Source organism: Populus euphratica, unplaced genomic scaffold (genome assembly GCF_000495115.2).
Source record: "Populus euphratica unplaced genomic scaffold, PopEup_1.0 scaffold78.1, whole genome shotgun sequence".
Classification (NCBI taxonomy): domain Eukaryota; kingdom Viridiplantae; phylum Streptophyta; class Magnoliopsida; order Malpighiales; family Salicaceae; genus Populus; species Populus euphratica.
In genome coordinates this window covers 1657678-1679525 of record NW_011499867.1, presented here as the reverse complement: position 1 = coordinate 1679525, position 21848 = coordinate 1657678, and the positions used below count along the sequence as shown (strand labels likewise).

General features: G+C 33.0%; 1 pseudogene; it reads right to left on the bottom strand.

The window, feature by feature from the left end:
* Nucleotides 1–9997: 9997 nt before the first annotated feature.
* LOC105126445 (uncharacterized aarF domain-containing protein kinase At1g79600, chloroplastic-like) lies at nt 9998–21665 on the bottom strand (annotated as a pseudogene).
* Between the last annotated feature and the right edge of the window lie 183 nt (nt 21666–21848).

Below are 21848 nucleotides of genomic sequence, written 5' to 3'. Positions count from 1 at the left end.
TGAAATATTATTGACAAGATAGACCGAAGAAAGATTTAATGGAAAGAATATTAAGTTTAAAATTTGTTTTGACCAGAATTATAAGATTTAATTAAGTTCAAGAGCTTAATTAGATTTTTGTTCAATTTAATTAACTTAATTAAGAACTTAATTAAAACAAAATTAAGTTTGAAAGTCAATTTGATCAAAATCTAAAGAATTAAATAAGTTCAATGGCTTAATTAAACTATTAATGGGTTTATTTAACTTATTTAAGGACTTAATTTAAAGAAAATTAAGGTTGAAATTCAACTTGACCATAATTGGAAGACTTAATTAAGTTTTAAAGGATTAATTAAACTTAATTAATGAATTAATTGAAGCAAAAATTAATTTTATAAGTCAATTTCACCAAAACTAAAAGAATTAATTAAGTTTAATAAATTAATTAAACTTCTAATGGGTTGACTCAATTAGAGAGTTAATTAAAAAAAGAATAAGTTTAGAGGCTTAATTTAGATCAATTTGTAATAATTAGAAGATCAAGGACTGAATTGAGACTATGAAAAACCAAATTTTGTGCAATCAAGGTTTAATTAAAATAAATTTGTAGTTTGAAGGTTAATTAAGGGTTTAATTAAAAAATTCAAAGTTAAGGATCAAAATAAAAAAAACACATGCATTTAGATACTAAAATTGATTAAACCAGGATTTAGTTTAAGACAAGTTGGAAGTTTGATAATTAATAAAGGTCAAATTGTATAATCTAAAAACTCGAGACTAATTTATAAGAGGCATGCAAATTAAGGGTTTCCAATCAATATTTTCAAGGATGTGATTGTAAGAATTGAGAAGTTTTCAAGTTAATTAAGGATGTTTACACTAAAATTAAAAGTATAGGGAATAAATTGAAAATTCTCAAAAATATAATTAAAAATCTTAATTTTTTTAGGGTTTATAATAGAAAACTTATCACTCAGATTTTAATATATATAAAAATAATGATGCATCATTTGATCGCTATTTTTCTTTTTCTTCAGCTTAGAAGACCGATCAAGAAGCCACCTCATAAAATTTCTCGTCAAGCAACCTCTAACCTATATAAAAATTTGGTGGTGGGATTACATGGTCAAAAAAAATTTACATGGTTATTAATTTTAAAATTCATGAAATTAATTGTAATACGTAGAAGTTGATTTGAATTAATTTTAAAAAAAATTAATTAGTTAGTTAGTTGATTCTAATTTCATGAATTCTAATTAACTTTAGAATTTATAAAATTAGTTAGTTGTAATATGTACAAGTTGACCGATCATTCACATTAATTTTTTTTAAAAAATTTAGACCCAGAATAGTTCATTTCTCATTGTCGATGAAAATCTCATTGCAACAATCAGCGAGCGGAAAGAAAACTAATTCAGTTGACAACGGTGTACGGTCATATGAACCCCGTGTGTGTATGTTTGTGTGTGTGTACGAGCAAGGATCAAATAAAGTTGACATTGGTGTATAGAGCTGTAAGGATCTGATTATTATACATTTACAACTGAAGAATCTTGGAGACCAAACAGGCCAGCGAGCAACAACTCCCCTGCTCTCACCCCTCTCTCTCTGTCTTTCTCTTTCTCGAGATTTATATTTTAGTGAGAAGGCACCAAAATAGCCAGCCCACGGGTCTTGAAGGTCGAGCTTATGCTGGGGAATCAGAAGACAGGTCAAAAGAATATGAAAACTAACAGCCTTGATACATAGATAAGATTAGTCCTCCTTGGTTAGTATTATACAGGCTTCATTCAAGATCTCTCGGTCGGTGCTGTCTTTTTCTTTTCTTAAAGGTTTCGGTCGGTGCTGTCTTTTTCTTTTCTTAAAGGTTTTCTTCTTCATGTACGTACTACCTATATAATATTGCTTGAACTTTGATATAGCTAGCACTTACATATCTCAAGTTAGTACACCGAGTTCGAGAACATGGTCAAGTTTACAACTCTCACTGTCTGTGTTTCTGTGCTTTTCTTCCTCCATTTGGTGTTTCTTGTTCGCGGGAAAGATGATACCAATCAACTGCTGGTGGGCAATGGAGACTCTGCTCATATGGTCAGTGCTTGATATTTCATTATTATTTTCTTCTGCCAAACCTAGCCCTTAATGTTTTTTTTCCTTTGTTTTATACCACCCGATTGTATCCATTATTCATACGAGGTCTTATTTCTTATTTGAATTAGCAAAAGCTTAATTTTCAGATTTGTGTGGTTTGCTTTAATTAATTTGAAATGATGATACAGGGAAGAGCAGATCATGAGTGTAGAGGCAAGGAAAGGGGAAAGTGCAAGAAATTAGGAGATGAAGAGTCAGAAGAGACTCTTTACGAGAACGAGGACTACATATACACTCAATCTAATCCTTAGATCATAGTTATTCTCTTTCATGTAATATTGTAATTTGTGAATTTTCTGTTAATTCAATTAATAATGAAGCCTTGGTATTAAGCTAGCTAGAGTATGATCGAATATAAAATATTTGAGTCTTTTCATTAGCAAATGTCTTTCATTCTATCCTTTCTGTTTATTCGTTAGCAAATCTCTTGAGCGGATAATGCCCTATGCAGAACTATTTTCCAATTTGGTTCAACTAGGTATTAGTATTTCCATTTCTTTAGAAAGCTAACTTCGAATCTCCTTTTGTAATATATAAAAAAAAATGAATTTATAATTCCAAGATTGAGATTAATTTCCTGGTTCTCCTTTTTTCTTTTTTATATTTAGGCTTTGCAAATATCCTGTTTTTTCTTTGGGAGATTTTACTGAATATTTTGATGTTAAGTGAAAAAGCTTAAATCCATAACAGGATAATAACCAAGTAAATATAGATCTAATAAGTTATCAAACTCAATATATTTAAATTCAGTTATATGTTAAGCCCAAGTTAACATGAGTATAAAAAGTTGTTAGACTCAAAATATTTCAATTCAACTATGTTCTGAGTTCAAGTTAACGAGAATCTGACAAGTTATCAAACTCAACATACTTGAATTTAACTATGTGATGTGCTAAAAACAACTTGGATCTAGCAACTTACTAGATCCAATATCATTAAGCTCAATTATGTGCTGGGCATATTAAACCTAAAAGAATATGGATCTGCCAAGTTTTCATACTCAACATACTTGTATTCATTATGTACTAAGCTTAAAGCAATATGAGTTTAGAAACTACTATACTAGTTTCTCGTAGACTTAGCTACACACCAAAATCAAATGGTTTAAATGTCATTAAAGATCCATATTGAAACTATAAGATTATGTCTTAAGATTATTAACATAAACTATTCATATTAGGAATAATCATTTCCCTGCATCTATAAATATATAAAAAGTCTCTTGATTAGAAGACTATCATATTTTTATCTCATTAATGATATATAAGAAATATTTATTCCTCATTAATACTACGAAAAAAATAATTGGTCTCTCCAGTCTATCAAAACAACAGGTTCAATAATTATAAATACTCCTTGAACCATCATGTAAAGGGTTCACATTTTTTACTTTGTAAGTATTCATATCTTAACTCTTAGAATATTAATCATGCAAAAACAAGCACTCTTGTTCTTAGAATTTAAAGTTTTTTTTATTTATTATCTTCTTCCCTTTAAATCACTAACTTTATCATTAAATAATCTCTAAACTAACCAAAAAAAACTGTTTTGAAGGAGTTATGATTTCTACCATTTATCATATACTTCTTGGACTATGGAGAAGGAAATATTGATACGAAGACGTGATTAACTAATATTTAAATATCAATAACATTAATTATAAGCATACCAGATTTTGTTACATCATCATCAACGATAATATAGAATATAATATTAAAGCAAATGATCATAGGTAAGAAAACATGTCCATGGCTGGGGAATGTAAATAGCTAAATAATGTTTTGAACATGGAATCCATACTTCTAAAGAAGTCATTTTGCAAAAGGTTCATTGAATCTATAGCTAGAAGGAGCTTTTCCTGGCTTATGTTACTAACTAGCAAGAGAATATATAGAAAAATTGGATGATTCCTAATATAGTATTGGAGCTATAGTCAAATCCTAGCTAGGAAGCAAATAATAAAATACTTGAATTAAAAATGGAAAAAAACCATCCTAGAGGAGACCAAAGCACCAATACATAACGTAAATTACTTGGTGCAGAGATGTGAACAAACATCAAACTTTTAGGGTTCAAACATATTTTTTAAAAGGCACTTTCCAACGCATTATGAAACACCGTTTAAAATCTCTAGTAATCATCAATGTCGTCGGAGCTCAACCTAGGGCATTACAAGCGACTACATGTCCTTTCGAGACATTGATCATCATCACTTGTACAATTGTACTCTCCACTCTACAAAAGGTAGCCGTTGCTGTTAACTTAGGGTTATCTTTTGTTGTTGCATCGATTGACAACGAACACTCAACTCTTTGTCAAGCCTCAAATCTGGGGCGAAGCATTTGCACAATCTAAAACAACTGTGAGGCAATGCAATAACGAGTTAGGCTTTTGCAATATATATTCCTTATTGCCCGTAGGTAGTTAAACCATTACTTAAATCTCATTCGAATTTTTCGTAACTCAATGTAATATGCTAGCACAAATAATATTGGAAATAGAGTATTAAAACAAAAGCTGAAAGATATCGGGTAATCAATATACAAATAAAATGATCATTTTTCAAATAATATTGTAATTTCATTTTGGTATTTTGTAATTAGCAAGTAGACTAGAGGGCAACTTAGTGTTTTAAAATGTTAAAATTTATTAAAAAAATAAGTTGTTGCCAAGTATGTGACATGCATCATTTATGAGGCACCATGTTTTTCAGCCAATAATTATTACATCTCCCGATAATCACAATAGCCAACTGTTATGTCATTCGAAGTGTCTGAGTAGTGAGGCATCTAATAGGGTGGCATGTGTTAGTAGTTTGTAGTGGTTTCATGATGATTGATTTTTTTCGTTTTTTTTTTCTTTTTTTCTTTTTTTTTAAGATACATATTACCTCAATCATAGTTTTGAAATCTAACTCAGTCAAGTAATCATGTCACAAGTCAGATGAGTTGACCCGGGCTAAGTGGGGTCAACTTTAAAAAATATATAATTAGTTACAATGCAACACTTACATAAATTAAATTTAAATTTTAAACCAACAACATAAATTTAATTCAATATCTAAAACACAAACTAAATATAAATTCTAAAATATTTAAAACAAAACAACCAATAACATAAATTCTAAAATATTTAAAACAAAACTTCCAACAATATAAATTCTAAATCAATAACATGTTCATTGTTGTTGAATGAACACATTAAGTTCTTTTGTGTCCATAAGAGCAAAATTTGGATCAAATGTCGATGGAATTGAGTCAATCTCATCAATACCTAATACATCATCAACATGCTCCTTTGAAACTTCATCATCATAGTTATCTCAAATGTTATGAACATTTATAACATCTATATTTCAAACACAATTAAGAAATAAATATTATGTGTTAAACAATACTTTATTTTAAATAATATTTATCATTCAATAATCAATCATTAATTACTATCATTTAAAGTATCTTATATAGTCATAGTTGATAGAGTTTGGTAAAAACTCTCTGCTTCTTCAATCGTCAAAATTGGCAGGTCATTTTCTACTACCCAATTTTCAATGTCACAAATTGTCTCATCATTAATTGGATCATAATTTCATCCTTTCCAATAATTCCTATATATTAAAAGTGAAGGTAAACACAATATAAGTACTAATAATGCTATTAAATAAGATAAACTAATATTTAAGGATTACAGAAAAGAAAAATACTTTTGTTTCAATCTTAGATTATAGTGGATGTAAATAAGGTTATTAAGCCTTTGGTGCTCCAATCTATCTCTTTTTGGAGTGAATGTGTTTAAATATACTATAATTTCTCTCATATATCGAAGAACTATAAGTTTGACTTAGCATTCGTATGATTAACTGTTGTAGATTTGAAGTACTGGTTTCATATGTCCACCATTCATCTATATAAAAATATAATGAGTATAAGAGTATGTAAAATAATGTTTTTAAATATAAAAATTATATACATGGAGACATAAAGGTGTGATTATTTATTGCAGATGCTCGACCAAAGTCATGTTCAGCATTCCTAAACAACTTCATCTCACTTGTAATCTTACTTTACAATGGTAGATTTTCATGTGCATACTTCTCAAGAACATCTAGAAGTCTAGAAATAGTGCTCATATGTTTATCCATTATCTTTGCATCATATTGAAATTGAGGATTCAACTAAAATGTCGTTGCATAAAGATTTTTATATAGTTTCCCACCGATTATTGATAATGTCTATGGAAGATTTCACTCTAGCCTTTCTATTTTGAAATCTCCTCATCATTTTTTATTTTGCGTTATAAATAGCATCATACAAATATCTCATCAAAGGTCTATCATCACTATTAATCATTTGTAGAACTCGAACTAAAGGTTCACTCATTCGCACAATTATTGCATATTCTTCTCAAAATAGAGAGTCTAGCACACTCTTAACAACTTTTTTCCTTTACTATCTTTAGCATAAGCAGATGAGACTCATTCCTTAGATGTCATCGTATATCTCAACTCATCTTTATGAGCTAAAATTCTTTAATTTGCAAAAGTAGAACAAACAAACAAACACACTCTACAACTTGCAGGTTAGCATATCAAAATCTCTGCAACTTATGTTTGCTTAAATTTCTAGTCAACTATAAAACTAAACAAAACTAGTTTCCACATAAATATCACCTCACATGAGCATGGATTATCTATTTTTAGATGGATTATCTATTTTTAGCTGTTAACTAGCATAAACATTATTAGTCGAAAATTTTTAGCTTTTAATAATTCTTAGAACAGTTTCAATCTCTAGTTATAACAGTCCTTTGAACAAAACTAGGTCCTTAGAGCAAAAGGATTGACTCACATTACTATCTAAACTATCAATAGCTTTCTCTTCTCAATCAACATTATAGATTATCCTAGCTAGTTCCAGAAGCAAATCCATTGATTAAAACTAGTGCATTGAATAAAACTAGTTTCCTAATCCATTTTCTATATTTCCTAATAGCAAAGGATTTATTACGTTGTAGAAAAGAAAAGAACAGAGAAACATACTTGAGATTGAGATGATTGAGCTGTGAGTGAATCAATACGAGTGAATTAAAAAGCAACGAATCGAAGGCAGAACTACAAGTTCAAAAAACAGCCAAGAATAAAGAAAAGAAGAGTGAAAGAAGGAGATTCATGAACAAAAATAAGAGTCTAACCTTTTTCACATAGAAATAACAGTGATCAAGATGTCTTTTGCTTTTTTGCTCCATAGCAATTGAAATTGGTTTTTCGTTGATTAGGTATTGCTCTATGATCAATGTGTCCCCAATTATGCTTCGTTGTTCTTCATTGTTTTGGCCTTTTAAAAGGCCAAAACAATGTTGTTTAATGTCTATTAATATTAAAAAAAAAAAAAGGTTGGGTCTTAGCCAAGTTTGACTGAGTGGCCCGAGACCTAGGTTGAACAATATGGCCGACTAGGTTTCACTGGGCCAACTCCCAAGCATGTTTTTACCTCTACCTGAACCAGTCCTAGGCCTAGGTCAGTCGAGTCCTAGATCGACCTGCTGGGCCGGACCGGGTTTTAAAACTATAGCTGGTCGACCTGCCGGGCCGGACCGGGTTTTAAAACTATAGCTCTAACTACAATTAAAAGTTATCCTCCCATTTTGTTTTAATTTCAATTGTAATCCTCTTTCATGTAATTGATATTTATTTATTTTGAACCCTTTTTTATTTATTATTTTTCAATTGCATCCCTTAACATTTGGTCCTATTTGATTTTTATATCAAATTTGGTTTTTATTCTTTTTATTGCTCTTATATATATATATATATATATATCCATTTCTTGATTGAAACTTTTTTTTAATTTCATCCCTCATCATATTATTTCTCTTTATTTTTATGTCAAATTTGGTTCTTATTTTTTAATATTTTTTTCTACTTTGGTTCCTTTTTTAAAACTAGTTTTATTTTTTCAATTTCACCTTTCAATATTTGATTTGTTGAAAATTAAGCTCATAATTTTTTTTTATACGATGATCTCGGTCTTATGATTTAGATCACAAGCATAAAATGTTAATCCATATTAGCATTAGTCTTTTTTTTTAATCTTTTTTACACCAATTTCTTTTTCAATTTCAGTATTCAACATTGAATTTATTAAAAATTAAACTTCTTTAATTTTTTATGTTTGCTTTATATGAGGATAGCATGGCCTCACAACCCGGGTCATAAGTTTGCCTTGTTAACTTAAAATGGCTTGGGGATTTTACATCATTTTATTTTTTTAATTAAATTTAATCCTCATTATTTTAATTTTTTTTATGCTTTGGATCCTTCTTTGAAATTGATTGTTTTTTTCAATTTCATCATTTAACATTATATTAGTTGAAAATTGGCCTTTGTAATTTTTTTTTTTTATGTGGTGATCTCGACCTCTTAATCTGAATATCACTAGTATAAATGTTAAGTCGAATTGCCATCAAATTTTTTAATCCTTTTTACACTGATTTTTTTTTTTTTTTTATCCTTCAAAACTAAGTTTGTTAAAGATAAAGCTTCTTTATTTTATTTTATTTTAGTTTTATTTCGAGGATGGTTTGGCCTCGCAACTTGGGTCATTGATTTGAAATACCAACTCAGATTGACTCAGGGTTTTTATCTCATTTTATTTTTATGTCAAAAATTTTTATCATTTTTTTGATTGCTTTTTTTATCCTTTTTTAAAAGTAATTTTCTTTTTTAAATTTCATCCTTTAGCATTGGATTATTAAGGATTAAGCTTCATAATTTATTTTTATACAGTGATTATAGTCTTATGACCCAGGTTATAGATATGAAATGTTAACCTAGATTCATATCAATTTTTTTTTATTTTATTTTTCACTTTTTTTTTTATTTTAACCTTGAATATTGAGCTTATTAAATATTAAGCTCTTTATTTTATTTTATTTTTTATATATATGAGGATGATCTAACCTCACGATATAAGTCATAAGTTTACCATACTAATTCAGATTAGTTTAAAGTTTTATTTTTGTTATTTTAAAAAAAAAATTCTCCTTTAATATTATGTTATTTTCAAATATATATATTCATCACTTTTTTTATTTAGATTCAAAACATTTATTGTTATTATTTTCTCATATAATTAAATTAAGTTATCTTATTAAACCTATTCTATAACTTGAATCGCTAAAATTATTTTTCTTTAAGACACTCTAACAATATTATTTTTTCAAGTTTAGAAAAATCAACTAATCTCACGACAAAACAGGTGCCACCTATCTAATTACTAGTTATACATGTTATAATATTATGTGCCTCGTTTCTAGAGTATAACCCAAAGAGTTTCTAATAATAAGGAGATGACCGAAAGCTTATTTACATTGGACGAGGGCAAGAGTTTGTATTTGATTCTATAGAATATGAGGAACTGAAGCAAGATTGATCTCAAAAGAACAGAGATCTATAGTTGATTTCTACACTTTTTACGTTGACTAGAGTCTCTGTTTTGATAAATAAATAAATAAAGTTCTTCGTTGATTAGGGTTTTTCTGTCCCAATAAATACATTGATTAAAAGGTTTTTAGGACTTGCACGTGTACAACTGCATGGGTTGAAATATAACCCCCCGTTGACAAATATCCAGATTAAGAGGTTTAGGGACTTGTATGAGACCCAAGAAAAGAAGACTTAATATGTGTATAATCAAATCAAATTATCGTATCGTATCCTAGAATGTATGTTTAAGAGTGTTTAATAATTGATTTAGGGGCGGAGACACCTGGATTAACAAATAAATACGGAAGTTAGAAGTTGCTGGATAAGTAAGCAGCCAAGATGTGACAGATTCAGAAGAACAGTCTTCAAAAGGACATGAAATTTGGATCGCAAACAGAACTCATTGTAACTCATACTTAACAAAAATGATTACATTATATTATAGTATTATACACGGTTTATGGACATGCCAACTCTTGGAATTATAACAGAATGCTTAACTAATCGCAGACATTGATTGTAGGAATAGCTAATACGCAAATCCCTCCCTAATCCCTCACCATCAGGGCTTAAACTGGATGCTTCTAATGGGACGAAAACTTACAGCAACGTGGCTTTGTTGGCGGCATGATAAAAATTCAGAATGAAGGAGAAACATTTTTGGCCAACTTCCGGACAAACACAGCACAGGTATTCCGCATTGATGTCTTCATCACAGATCTCCACACTGGAGGTATTGGCTCCTCCATGAACTAGGAACTAAGAACATCAAATAACATGTTCATCAAGCTCCATCTTTGGGATGCGGAAACTTGCAATCAAGAGTCTCAAATGAGCTGAATCTCTACTCTAATTCTGCAAGGATTCAAAGAATGAATCAGCATCACAAGGAAGTATCCTAAAGGTAAGTAGAATCAGATGTGATGTGATGTGGTGGAGAAAAAATAATGATCATTTGTCTTTCCACGGCATTGTATCATCACATTTGGTTCTAACAAACATATCTAAGTAGAAACATCCACAGAACTTCTCACTCAAGAGGTGGATAGCCTTGCAAGCAGACTCAATTTCATGGAAGCATGTTGATATACAAATTAGAAGATTCACATGTTTTTGTGTGGCAGCCAGATTATCAAAGATGATTCTGCTTCTAAATGGTACCGTATGCAGTTTCTTCAAAATCCCGTTGCTATTGTGGGATCTACAGCTAAAATATCATCACAAGAAAATCCATAAACTTATTTATAATGCAAAGGGTAGTGTGTTGCTGGTGGTTCTATAGTTGAAGAGAGAGCAGTATAAGAGATAAAATACAGCTGATCTGAAGTGACCAGTTATGCGCTTAGATGCTTTAGAAGCCTATGATACTAGATTAACTTGGAGGTGAATGCTTATCTAAAAGGCCTTACAATCACTTATGGATGAGAATCTAGGAGTGCAAAGGAACTCAAAGCTACTCTTCTTAAAAAAATCCAGGGTGTACTTTGCTTCGTTCAGTTTAGAATCTAGTCTTGTCTATATCTCCTCTTAGCAGACCAGAGGCTGAAGATTGTTCACCACAGATGGTTTACAGGAGAACCTCTAAGGGAAGCATGTGTGTGAAGCAGCAAGCATAGATGTTTCTAGAAACCTATTTCAAAGTTTTGAACCTGGAAAGCTCAAGTTGAGAATTATAAGATGCTTTAGGATTCTCATAAGTATCACTATAGGCTAATTCAGCAGAATGTTTGGTACTTTCTGGTAAAAGCTTCTAACACAAGCTAGTTCTGATGGCTTGAATTGTATGCTTATCTTTAAGGAATTAAGATCTCTTGAAAAAAAAATTATATAATTTTTAACTAATGCACTCCAGGAGTTCTGTGAACAACACCACTCTCTCAGCTAGCACTCCTAGAGAACATATCATTCAGAGCAAGTTTAAGCAAGCAACACGAGTCATGAAGCACAGCCAGCATTCAAACCTAATTCTTAAGGTCTTACCAGTCAGCTTTTATTTGGCGATTTTCATCATCATAGGAATTTTACTCTCATGTTCCGCCACCTAATTTGAGGTTGATATAAGATAACCAAGAATACCTGTGAATATATTTATAAAGCTGGAGAGCTACAGACAGTATTTGGTGTATATGAAGTCTCTTGGCTGAATATACAATCTTTCTGATCTATATGCAGTCTCTTGGCTGAATATACAATCTTTCTGTCCTGCACTCACCTCTCTTGCAGCTCTGAATGTTTGTGGGGAATATCATTAAGAAGCACGCTGCTCATTGTAGATAATCCCTCACAAGTCACTTGACTATCCCTGTTTTATGGTAATTCCACAAGGCATTTAATGCTTTATTACAGAACAGTATACACAAAGTTGCTGATCTCACTTGTTAAAACACTTGGGTCATGTACCATCAATGGTCTGTTCAGGCTGTTTCACTAGAAAAAGATGAGAGAGGGATGGATGAAGGGAGTAACTGATCGATGAAGTTAAGGTCCTAATTGTAAAAATAAATCAGCAATCCATACTTCATACTTACGCAACTCCTACTCTGTGTCATCTGATCTAGTCTCACACATTATACACTTCTGTATCAAAGTAGAAAAAACCAAGAGAAAGGTGCAAAATACAGGAATATTTACTTACTCGAGTTAAGCTGTTCCTGTTATCAACCTTTCCTGTTGATCTAACTTTTTCACCTTTATAATGCCAAAGAGGACTTGGAAACTGAAGAATGCACAAAAGATGGATGCTGCAATGGCTGGTACCTATCAAAGATAACACAATCAAACAAATGATTGGATGAAAATCAAGAAGATAGATGCAAAATGATGCATAGCAAACATAAATTAGAGCTGGTGGCTTACTCGAATGGAATTGAGATATAAAATAGTTGCAAGGTTTACTAGACTTCCAACAGCTACAGCCTGTTGATTGGTCAAAGAGGATGTTACAAAGAGTACACATCCAGATCCGCACCAAAACACATTAAGTAAAGTATTTCTATTTCTGAAATATAGGGGAAAATAACCAAACAATACATATTACGCATACAAGTATGCTCCTCATGTTTCAACTAATACATGAGGTGGCAAGCCTGACAGCTCCTAGAATACTAGACATGCTAACATGCCATATATGCACACGATCATAAATTTAGATTTTTTACTATACATTCAACATTTAAGTTTCATGGATGCAGAAGCAGCAATGATGGAGAAAATGTAAACGATGATAATCTTGTTCAAGCTTCTTCACAAAAAAAACATAACCAAGGTGAATCTTGTTAAATTCTTCTATCCCTATTTATAAAAAGTTTGACATGACTGGAAAAATGTGTCATGTCCTGAAGTGAACTTGCAAATTTCAACAGAAGTTTAGTCTGAATATGTCAAAAAATGACTAGTACAATCCGTGATCAAGAGGAAAATATAGCATTGCACTCCATGGGACCTACAAGAAAGATAAACCAGAATATGACAAGATGGAATTTATGAAGTCCTAAGATAGATAAACTCACACTCCCTAATGTCTTCTGGACAGCTGCAACACGCTGGAATGCCCTCTCAGCCTCCAGGGTTCGAACTCGGAGCTTCAAATCACCTTGCTCCTGCAATGCAGTGTTGATTGCTAAGTAACATGTTGAAGACATGATGTCGAAGACATGGATCCACAGGTCTACTATAAAGCACTAGAATTATTTAGAACACTCAAATTAAAAGACACCAGGGATTCCTGAATCCTACCAATCGTTGGATAGTATCAGCAAGCTTTTGAACTCTATCAGCCTGTCTAAATAAGTTGTAGAATGCACGAGACTGCCTGTCCCACCTTTTTCTAAAGTCCTGAAACATTTACAGGATTGGTTATGAAAATGAGACTTACTATTATGTCCAAAATCAAGGTTAGATCAGATTAAATGGTCCTATTTTATCTTCAAGAGAACTCAATAAATAAAATCCCTACCTTCAAGAGAACTTCAACACCAGCTTCGCGAAACTTCAGCAGCTCAAGTGCATAACTGAAATATATCGCATGCAGGACAAGTTAGACATATAATTTACATAGCCAACCTAATTTCAGAAATTTCAAGAGAATGTTAAAAAAACTGTAACAGCAGCAAAACACACTCACGGTTTTGCAATCTCTGTAATATCAAACCGAGGGTCAAGGCCTTTCCCAATGCCATCCAATACTGCAGAGAATAATTTCCTTGTCTAAGGTTAATGTTGCGCATAGCATTTCATAACAATGACCTCTCCAAACTAAAGTACTTCACCTGAAAATGCTCTCACAACAAATGTGAAAGTGGCAGGAAAACGGAAAGGTTGATCTGCTGCAATGGATAATAAATCTTCCCCTGTTAAGAGAACGTAACCACATGAAATGCAGTTATCTAAATAAATATTCACAGAAATCATGTGAAAGCTATACAATTTGCGTAACCACATGAAATGCAGTTATCTAAATATTCCCAGAAATCATGTGAAAGCTATACAATTTGCAAAATCTTATCATAATTAGATAATTTGCACAATATGCTGGGCCATTAAGTTCAATAATGGGATAAGGCTAAGCCATAACAACACTTGAACTTAAGTATAACAGAGTGCGAAATAAACTCATCTCAGCTAAACCTCAATCCAAAACTTGCTGTGGGAGGGCCACAAGGATCCATATCCTAAGATTGAGAAATAAAAACTGGAAAGTAAAATGAACAAGGACAACTTGAACGGTGGAGTGTTAGTGACTAATAGACACTCATTTATGGTATGCATATGTTACAATAGTGGCTTTTATGCAGATGCCAAAAGAAGGTGAAACGGTCTCACCTCTTGCTATTTGGAAACAAATCGCACTATAAATTAAATCTAGAAAAGTGTGAAACCTCATATATATATATATATATAGAAACACACTGCAGGAGTTACCTATTGCAGCCAGACGTTGCTTCTTTTTCTCCATTTTTTCATCCTTGCTCAATGGCTTTTTAAAGCCGAGTTGTGCTGTTTCCATTTCTCTCTCTCTTCTTTGAGCAGCAAGACGCTCTTAAAAACTGCCAAACTTTGAGATTAGAATTTTGTGTTTATAGGTTGAACAAATAAAAAAACTGCGAAAGTTTGAAAATAGAATTTTGAGGTTATAAGAGGTTGAACAAAGCAAAATACATCACTTATTAGATGATCCAAAGGTAGTTTCAACATTCCCACTTTGGTCCAATGTGCAAGTCAAGACATCAGTACATTGTCTGGCTTTTCTATATCACGGTATACACGTTATTCAAAATGAATGTCAGCTTATCTCCTTGGTCTTTAATAATGACTATTCCTGGCTCTTCTTCTTCAGAAAATGCCTCAATCTTCAGAACCTCTCTTTCAATCTTTCAATTCAATCTCAACCTTGAGACCTTGAAGTAAGAGCATGATTGAGTGGTTATGTCATCTTCCTCCAAATGAGACAATTGTCTGTCATTTACACTCAGATCTCCGATTTTGTTCATACCTGTTGAGCATCTAAACCTCAATAACAGTAAAGGCAGGAGCAATACTTTAATTAAGATCCTCTTTCCTTGTTCTATCTGGCTAGAGACTAACCCTTGATCTATCAAAACTGCCAGCCCAATTCCCTTCCTCTGTTGGGCAGTTGAGGCTCAAACCTAAATTATCATTATTATTCATGTTCATTTTCATTGGGAATTATGATGGTATGACAAATTTGAGCAGAATTCCTTCCTATCAAGCACAACTTTCAAATGACCCCAATGAATATTCTGTTTTGCATCCAAAAGCGTCTACAATTAGTAACAGCCTTGTCCTTCCCTCGTATTTATTTTTTGACTTCGAGATTGTTCCAAATTCTAACCAAACCAGCAGTAGAGGATTAGTCAAATCTGGCCAATGTCTAATGCTGAAACAATAATAAAGATGGTGATGACAATAAAAGCAAGAACCCAAACAGTTATCCCTTTCTTTCAAAGCACCTTTTGAGAAAGAATAGTGCAGTTCGTCTGACAGCTGTCATGTCTCCAGTAGGCACAAGAACACCCATTTGGATCATTGCCTCAAGGACCTGCACTAGCATAGAGAAGCATCAGACCATGTGAACTAAGACATTTTAAGTTTGTATAACAAGATTAAGGACACCTAGACATGGCCATGAGCCACCACCCTTAAGCACAATCACCTTATCCGGATCCTTTTCATAAATTCCATAGAATGCTTCCAGCAACCCTTCTCGAATGTTCGGACTGATACTGCAGTATATGAAGACAAAGGACAGTCATAATACAAAACTTGATAATGGACTTGTTTGGCATACTGATTGCAGATAGTCAGCAGAGGGTCAGACAGTACCTTCCCATCATTCCAAAATCATAAAAGATCAACCGTCCTCCATTGACATCATCAACAGCAATATTTCCTGGATGCTGCACAGAAAGAAACAAGACTAGATCTCATACTTGTGAACTTTAGATGTCAGTAAGGAATCATGATATGAAAGGACCACATCTTCCTCATCTCCAAAAGGAAAAATAATCATAAAAAGATTGTAGGAAGACTTTGAAGACAGTGCCCTACCCATGAACACATATCCAAAGCTGCTTGATTAGCACAGACCACAATATGGAGGGGAAGGGTATCAAAACAAATAATTCATTCAATTCATATATTCCAGAATCCAGATATAATCCAAACTTTCCTTTACTGTTCAAAAGGACAACTTCTTTTTCCATTTATTGGGCTGGAAATTTATTGGCACAACCAGAGGAATGTAGCTTCAAATATTTAAGAAGCACATGTCAAAGGCTACGTTCACTTTTGATATTTACCACTCTCTTCTTTTAGGCTTCAGCTTAAGTTCAATGACTTCTCCCTGTCCCACTTTCTTTGAGATTAGATTGTGAAATCAATTTTTAATTCTAGCTATCTCGGACCTCCATATTTCAAATACAGACTGGTCTACACATAGGATGCACTAAACCAAAACAAGTCCATTTCATGATTCAACTAGAGAAGTTATCCAAATTCATACAACATTTAAAAAATACTGATGTGCTTATTTTGAATTTAAGGAAAAAATGCATGGTCGAAGAAACTGTGTTATAATTAAAGTACTCTAAATTCCTATCAGCATCAAGTAAGGTAACCTTTAATACACTGTGCAGTAGGAAATTAAAAAGAAAAATAAAGGTTCTCTCTTCAGATGATTAATCAAGCATCACCTACAGACATTTCGAAACAATAATAAATAGGATTGCTATGTAAAGTTTCTCGTGAAAAATGCAATTTCAGATCAGTGCATGTAAATCACACCTCAAGATGTGGAGGAATATGATCAACCATGCCTTCATTTAAGCCATCTAAAACACTTGCACCGTCCACATCTCCAGCAGAATTTTCTAGATCCTTTTTTTTTTGTTTTTCAATTTATGAAGCCTTCCAATAAAGGCCTAACAAGCCCGTGAACTACTTTCTGTGTATCTCCATATAAAAGTAAAATAAGCTCAAAATAAATGTTCACTTTCTCAAACAATTTTGTCATATTGAGAAAATCCCAAATAGCAAACATTTCAGGCACCACCAAAAACTGGAAGTGGCAATAAAACTCACAGGGTCAGCATGGAAGAATCCATGAGATAGAATTTGTTCCAAGTAAGATTCGACCGCATATCTGCCCAATCTGCAGGACATTATAAGAGATGACAATCATTTCAGCTGGCAATAAAGTAATTTTTCACGATACTAAATTTGACAATTACAAGCATTGAAAGCACAAGAGTTGAAGGTAGCATGTGACATGATTTCACCAGGCTCAATAACAGGAGATTATCTTAACCTTTTGCGATCAACACCCAGTTGATCTAATGCTTGAATTTTGTTTATTTTGATCCCTGGGACATATTCCATTGTCAGAACCTGCATTCAGATAAATAAATAAAGAAACAAGCGGTTACATGTAACTTTAGAGATAATGTTTTTATAAGAAGAAGAAAAATTAAGTTCATGATTACTAATAGGAACCTGCGGAGTGGTGTATTCCCAATATATTGCTGGGACTTTAACATACTCCATCTCTTTGAAATTACTGGCAAACAGTTCTGCATTAGAAGCTTCCATAGTATAATCAATCTCCTGAAAATGTCAAATATTATTAGCCATTGCAATTATAAAATGATAATCTGAAAATTGAACTAGAAGGCAGCTACATAATAATTTAGGTCAGTGACCACTTAGACACTAAGGCCTGCAAGTTAAATCACAATTAAAGTCTAGAACTTAAATTTACAATTTTATTGAATTTCCCTAAAACACAAAGAATTAATCTAAAAAGGCATTTCATTTTTATGTGATTGCAGATGTTAATTCTCTGTGATACCCTAGCTTCAAAAGTTTGAAACATTTCCAACTCATCAGCACTTTTTTGGTGCAAGTACCAATCAACTTGAAGTCCTCACGGTATTTGTTTTCATTTTGCAACAACCATGTGCATCTGGCTATGTTGCACTAACATTGAAATATTCCTACGGATTCCCATAACTAAAGTTGTACTCAATAATACCTTTTTGGCTTCACCTAGCATAAAAGCAACTAAGCAAATTATGTTCTCTATGTTCTGTTAGAGCTCATTTATGTGGTTAAATCATAGGCTGCCATGTCTTTTGACGTGGGGTGCAAATTTCATAATTTTGGACATAATTATTGTTATTGTAATATTTATTTAATTGTTAATGTTTTCTAGAATTTGTTACCTATATTTGATTAGACAATTGGTTTATTAGAAAATTAGTGGTAGCTCTAGAATTCTATTTTTTATTTTTTTATTTTGCTTTACTATTAAGTTCTATTAGGGTTTTCTAGTTTTTTTGTTTAAAGAGTAGCATTAGCCTTTTGACACCAAGAATTAATGGATAAAAATTATGTTATTTTACAGCTCTGTTGTGTTTTCTTTTTAAGGATTTTTTAGAACAAACAAACATATCCATTTGAATCTTTGATCACTCATTTCATGAGGCCTTTCTGCTATCTTACTGCTCATCCATGTCAAACATCCTGACTTTAATAGACTAAAGATTGTGAAATTTTTGTTTCATGAGCATCCTAATGCCCATTTAATTTGCAACTTTATTATAGCCATGTCTTTTATTACAACCACAACCAATATTGTAGGGGTCTTCCTATTCATCCATGTCCCACATCCTGATTTCAACTTGAGTAAGATGGGTAGGATGTTGTTTCATGAAGCATCACTGTCCTAGTGCTCGTTTCATTTGCAACTTTATCATTGAAAGAAAAATTCATAAAAAACCTCAAATGAGTGAACTTAACACACGAACTTAACTGAAAAACATTAATTATTGCAAACAGAAAAAAGGACCTGGGAAATTGGAGAGAGTAAAAGAGTAAATGCCACTTGTATCTTTCTAAGCAACCAATAAGATGAGCCCATAAAGGCAATATTGTTACCTGGTACAAGACGTTTGCACATTCATCATATATTGCAACCCAGTCCCTCTTTGCACCATCTGACTTTGGGTCAACCTTTTGAAGATATTCAGCTATTACCTGGAAAAAATCAGCAACTTTTCAATGCTCCGTATATCTCAAGACTCATGGCCTCACCAAAAGTGAAGTATGTAAATAATTTCTTAAGTATAATGGAAACTAACCCTCAGGTTTTTTAGGTCAATATCAAAAAGATCCTTGAGACCGGGTCTTTGGACTTTAATCACAACTTCCTGTCCCTTCAATCTTGCACGGTGAACTTGGCCTACATTAAGAAACAGAGGGAGAGAAAAAGGAAAAGAAAGAAATTGCAACGTTACAGAAATGGTCGAGGAATGTTAATCAGCAAATTGCAAGTGTTTCCCCATCAAAAACCAACCAACATGAAGAAAAGATTACCAAGACTTGCGGCAGCTATGGGTTCGTAGTCAAACCGATCAAAGATGTCATCCACTGGAGCTCCAAGCTCTTCCTCAACTATAGAAACAGCAGTCTCTGATGGAAATGGAGGAACTTGATCCTGCAAGAATACATCTATTTAAATCATCCCAAACAAATCATGAACTCCAAAGGAGGAAGAGGTAGACTATAGAAGAAAATTGAACCAACTAAAAGAAAATACAAACAATGGGAAGCCTTTTTGCTAAATATTATAAGAAAGAATCTAGACCTGAAGTTCAGACAATTGATCAACGTATTCTTGAGCAAGAATGTCCACTCTTGTGGAGAACTGCTGGCCAATTTTTATGAATGTTGGACCTAATCTTAATATGCTTTCCTTTAACCACTTGGCAAGGGCCTTCCTCCTCACCATTTTTTTCTCCTCCGTCATTCCTCCTGCAAATTTCATTTGTATAATTAGACAGGACAGCAAGTTAAAAGAGGGAAAAGCTTAACAAGTGAAATTTAGAGGGCGGTCATCCTGAAAAATTAACCATGACTATGCGTGAAAAATTAACCATATCTATGTGTAAAATCATGGGTTATTGAGAACTTCAGGCACATCAATGCAACATGAAGTATAAATAACAAGAGCACCAATACCAAGCAATTAGAAATCACTGACCTTGATAAGAGAATTTCTGGTTGTTCAACCAAGCCTTGAAGATAAATGTTAAAACAGATCCCCATATTTCCAAAGTCCTTTGTATCGTTGAATAGGTCTTGAATCTACTCCATCTCCCACCGGGTGCAACAGAAACCTGTAAGACCCATGTATTGTCATACAAAAAGGGCAGTGTTTCAGAACCCATATTTCATAGGAAGAGCACATGTGCTCAGACAGGATGTGATGACATCATAATGAAGCCTGAAATAAATAGGAGAATATAAATGCTATCCAAATAACTTTCAATGACCACTAGTAAGCCAATACAGGACTAGATACATGCGAAGACAAAAAAAGCTCGCAATCTTGCTCAACTAAAGTTAGTGTAATTCTTCTATCACAAAGTCCCATACCTAGCATAACAACTAACCATATGCCCTAAAAAGTATCAATCTGTTGATAAACAGCCAACTGGTGGGGCACATTTCCTAAAATGACCATCAATCTCTACTTCTCTGGTAATCCATCCATACTTGCATCCTATTATATCTGTGATATCAAGGACAAACTACGAACCAGGAATACAACTTTGACTAACTAGTCCCATGGCAAGCATATTTACAATGTACAACGCACAATGATTGTAAATACTTTTTATTTCCTACAAATTGAGCGATGATTGATGCTTGCTCTTCCCTTTCCTTCACCCTCTCAGCCCAGGTATAAATTTCAAGCCAGATTTCGCAGTAAAATGCGACTTTAGCAGTTAAACTAGCAAGCAACCTGGCACTCAGAATTTCTATGAACCACCAAAACTCTAAGACCCCATTTCTTTCCTATGAAACAAAATGATCAGGCACAACTTCTCTTAAATGATCAAAAAAGGAAATAAAACCTCAATATGTTGTTGACCAGCACGCTTAAACCAAGCATCTTCTTTCCCGATTTCCTCTATCCTCTTCTGCCTACCTTCCTCCTTCGACCCTTCCTTCTTCTCCTCCATCAAAATCTCTGCTGTCGCCACGGCTGCAGCACCATTTCCATTCACATACTTCACCAAACTCTCATTGCTACTACTCTCTCCCTCTTCAACACTCACCAATCCACCATTTGCATACCTGTCCACTGATCCATTCACTCTTCCGTTTCCATTTCCATTCAGTTCCTTCAAAATTTCTCGCTCTCTCTCCTCGATCACTGCAGTATCCTCCTTCAAAGCTCGAATTACTGTAGTTCGAAGAGGAAGGTTGAATTTAGTTTTTTTACCAGAAACGTTAAGTTTAGAGATAGAGTGTCCAGAAAGAGAAAGCAGGCGGTGGTGATGTTTAGGAGTTCTGGTTTTTGGAGAGAGAAAGATGAGCTCTGGTAGAGGTAAAGAAGAAGCCATTAATGGAGATTTTGATTTTCTTAATTCAAAACCCTAATCTTCATTTTTTAGAGGGGGTGGGGGAGGGGAGTGTTCTAACAGAGTTTGTGGTGCAAGAGTGAACTAGAGGGAAACTGGAGAAGGAGAAGAACAAGACACAGAGGCTGTCTTTGTTTTTTAATCATAGAAATTATAGTGGTACTTAATAGTTTGCGAAACTACATATCAGTATCCAACTTTATAAATAATTCATTTAGGTCCTAAAATTAGGCAGCATTGTCCTAAATCAAATGGAACCCGGTTGTATTGGTTAAAAGCTATTAACA